The sequence below is a fragment of the Arachis ipaensis genome, chromosome B07 (assembly GCF_000816755.2).
Source record: "Arachis ipaensis cultivar K30076 chromosome B07, Araip1.1, whole genome shotgun sequence".
Taxonomy (NCBI): domain Eukaryota; kingdom Viridiplantae; phylum Streptophyta; class Magnoliopsida; order Fabales; family Fabaceae; genus Arachis; species Arachis ipaensis.
The window spans coordinates 119132227-119136616 of NC_029791.2; positions in this window are offsets into that span (position 1 = coordinate 119132227).

Consider the following 4390-nt stretch of genomic DNA (forward strand, 5'->3'; position numbering starts at 1 on the left):
TGAAAATATGACCTATCATAAGGGCAGTATTCACTCCTTTGTCAAAGGCTGTGACCTTGTTTTGAACAATGAAATGATCAGTGATTCTCTAAAATAAATTGATGTTGGTGCTTGTGTCTATACCTCTGGTAAGTGGGATGACGGGGTAGGTCTCTCATACAATGATGCTCTAGCCTATGTGTGTGAACACATCTCTTTGATTGATGGAATCACTCCAACTCACAAAGCTCTTGATTATACTCGTACTCAGTTGCATCGCATAGTGAACCATATCATTCTTCTTCAAAGTGGCTCATATCAAAGGGTGTCTTTCTATGATACTCTAGTTTTATATGCTATTCTCCTAAAAACTGAAATTTCTTTTGCTTACTTAATGGTAAGGTATATGTTTGATTGTGTTAGAAGTGAGAAAGATAAAACTCTTCCTTATGGCATGTTCTTAACCTAAATTTTTGAACATTTTGGTGTTGATTTGTCAAATGAAACATATAAAAATAGACACTCATATCTAAAAGGAGGTGGTTCAGTGAAACAGCAGAAAAAGGGACCAACTCGAACTGAAATGGTGGTTCTTGATGATGATGATGATGATTATGAACCAGAAGAATCCTCTCCTCCATCTGCCTCTAGGACGTCTGCTTCCACTGGACACAAATCACTCTTATATGGAGTGGTGAAAGATGTAGTTCAGGAATTTATCTCTCAATTCAACCATCTAATTGCAATGAGTAAAGAACAGAGAAAACTTGCTGTCAAGCATGAAAACTTCCTCAGAAAATCCAGAGATAGAGTGGCAGTTTTCATGAAGTTCATTGACAATCTCCAAGAGGATAAAACCATGGCCACTTATCCTGAAGATCATGCTGATTCTGATGATGAGGATGGTTCGGATGCCTAAGGATGCCTCCTCTATTGCTATTTTCTATGCTGTTTTATTTTGATAATTGTCTCATGGAACTATTGTATTTTGTGTTTGGACTTCCTATTTGTCTCGGATGACTGTAAATCGATTAACAACTGTTAGTTTTGCTTTAATTTTCTAATTATCTGGACTATTTCTTAATTGTTTACTGTAGGTTTGAAAGTTGGTTGCAATTCCTCCCTTGATGACAAAAAGGAGAGTAGTATCATGTTTGTATGTTTGTATGCTCATTTTTGTTGCTCTGTTTTATTTGGGCTGACTGGTCTTGCTGTTTTTGGTACATTTTTTAGCTCTGTTTCATGAGCTGTTGAAATTGTTTAAAAATCTTGCTGAATGCTTCATCCATGGACAACAAATTGTATATAGTATATTATTGTGTTTCCTATGTGAATATGTAAACAGGAAAGAAAAGAAGAGCACAAATTCAGGGGAGCAACACTTGGAAAGAAAATGGGGAGCAATTCAAAAACAAGTAACATCACCTAAAGAAAAGTATATTAACCTTATTAAAATTCAATCCGTTTGATCAATTTCACAACTATGTTTGTCATCAAGGGGAAGATTATTGAGTTAAGTATATAACTAATTTTAAATTAATGATGACAAACATTATTTTATTAGGTTAAACACCCAATTAGTTTTTATTGTGTTTGATTAGTGTTGCAGGCCAAAGAAATAAAATAGCAGTAGCCCAAACAAATAGAACAAAAAAAATAGAAGATGCTATAGTGTGCAAAATTTACAAGTAAAGCCCAAATAAAATGTGACGAAGAAGTCATTTGAGTTGAATAGAAAGAAGCCAATCCAGACCAAGCTCCTCATCCAAGTTGAAGCCATCGTTCACTTTATGTGCTTCGATCGAGAGAGAGAGAGAGAGAGAGAGAGAGAGAGAGCTTCATTCTTCATGTTCATTTCACCAGAGAAGAAAGAAAGAGAAAGGTAAAACTCAAAAGGTAGTGGCTAATCACCCAAATCAAAGCAAGCTAAGATAAGTTAGAGGATAAAGGTGATTTATTTTCATTTGCATGCAATTTACTTTCTTTACTCCTTCTCCAAATTTTTGCAACTCTGATTTGGGATAATTGGAGAAAGTGTTCTCTGATAATCACTGTTGTGAATCAAAAGCTAAAATTGTTTCTTGGGGACAAAGCACTTGCTCAAGGGTTCAGATTTGGGTTTACCATTGAAATATTTCTCTTTGCTGATCTGAGGTTTTTGGTCAAGCAAAAAGACCAGCTTTAAAATCCCTAATTTGGGGTTAATTGAAGAAAGTGAAATGACAAGTCTGGGAAGCACACAACTCGAAGAGTTGACTCAAAAGAGATCAATACAGCAACTTAGAAAGAGGTACAAAAAGAAAAATCTTCATCTTTCTGAAGACAAGGAGAGAGAACCAGAACTTGAGTTTGTTTTGAAGAGCTTCTCTGTGAAGAGATCATCAACTTTGGACAGTGTTTTCTAAGTTAAAGAAGCATTCCGCCAAGATGAAGAACTTAATTAGAGTCAGCTGAATCTGGTTCAACTTATAGCAACAGAGGTTGTTAATGCATCAATCTCCTTCATATTTTACAGTTTGTATTTTATTTTCATGTATATCTTTGTGTAATTTTTTAGAGAGGTAAAAGGATGAAAAAGAGAATTCAAGAAAAAGCCTATGAGTGACAAAAGGCTGAGTGAAACACTTGAGAGAAAAGCCTAGAGTGATTTCAAATTTCTTTAGGTTGTTTCATTTGTCTTGTATCTTGTACCTGTGAGGTGCCTCTTTTTAAGTTGGGTTAGCACTTAGAGTGAAGAGTTAGGTATTAGCATAACCAAGTCAAGTTAGATAAGAACTTGAGAAAGAAAGAATTGAGTGAATGCTAAGATATTGGTGTATGTAATACTTTAATTATAGTGAAAATTTCACCACTGTTGTGGTGGAGACTAGATGTAGGTTGCATTGCACAAGACAACTGAACCAGGATACATGCCTGTATCATCTTTCTTCTCTTTCTCTAAGTTCTATTTTCTGATATTTATGAGACAAAATATAATTGTCTCATAAATTAAAATTTTCGTTGCACAATTCAAACAGATTTTATTTGAAAGTTTGATATTAAAGGCTTAATCCATTAAAGCAAAAGAAGGTCATAGATTTAACTCCCCTTCTCTAAGCCTTCTGTAACCTTCAATATTTTTTATCACTATATTATTCTTCCTAATTTTTTGTATGAAAAAAAAAAGAATAAATTGAACTTTCATAATTTATTTTAGTTTATCACCAAATAAAATACAAGAATATTAATTTTAATATCTTCGTCTTTTATATCGTGTTCTTAGTGTCTTGTCATATCCTATTCTCAGAACCAAATACAGTTTTGTAGATACACTCCCCGTTGCAAAGAAACTAATTTAGAACAAGAAGATATATAACCCTAATCTTACTTTTAGCATATGTTAATATGACCTAAGTTAAATAATGGTATTTATCAATTTTGATTTAATCAAGTTATATGAACAAATTTTGAATAGTATGTTGATTATGTTTAAAAGAAAACTATATCTATCAAGTAACTGAGACTATCAAAATGATATTTAACTGTCCACATCAATAATTCAGCAACAAATATGGGATTAGGGTTGATCTTGAATTAATGAAAATCCCATCTTTGAAAATGGAAACTAAATTGATCTATCATTAAAAGGACTCAATGCAGTTTCAAACACTAAAAGGCTTTATCTTGTAATGTATATGACCAATAAATTCGAATAAAAATAAAACGTAGCATTGTAGGATAAGCTAGCTAGGGACATTTGAGGGGAAAAAGTAGCACACCAATTGATAAAAAAGTGAACTAGCTAGGTGGAAAACACAAATAATTCATCACCCCTTTGGGATGCAAATGTTCATCTTATTGAGAGAGAATCTAAAATTATTCTAGATTTCTAATACATGCATAGCTAGGCCCTCAAGATTCTAACCATATGATTATTCATTATAGTATTATTGTTTTAGGCAGGCCTCGTGAAGTTGACCAGTCGTCAGAGAAGATATAAACTAATGGATGTACGTTGCATTTCGGAATTATTAAAAAATATCTTTAAAAAAATATTTTAAACATTTTTATTTAAATGACTTTTTAAAAAAATATATCTTTAAGGCATAACATACATCCCGAAAATTATTATTCCTCATTCTTTCACATTGGAAAAGTCAAAGCTTCTCTAAACTAACAAAAAATTAACTGAAGTACTGAAACAAACCTGCACACAAATACTAATAAAATTGATTACAAAAGATTTTAAATAAAATGTAATTTAAAATATTCGTTCCATTTAACAAATATGACCCATAGTAATAAATTGAATGGTTAGTAATCAATTTAAGTTGATATATCCACTGACTAGTTTACTTCTCTATTTAAATAGATGTTAAAATTTAAACTTTACGTTATATATATAATAACTTATTGTCTTTTTTAAATAAAA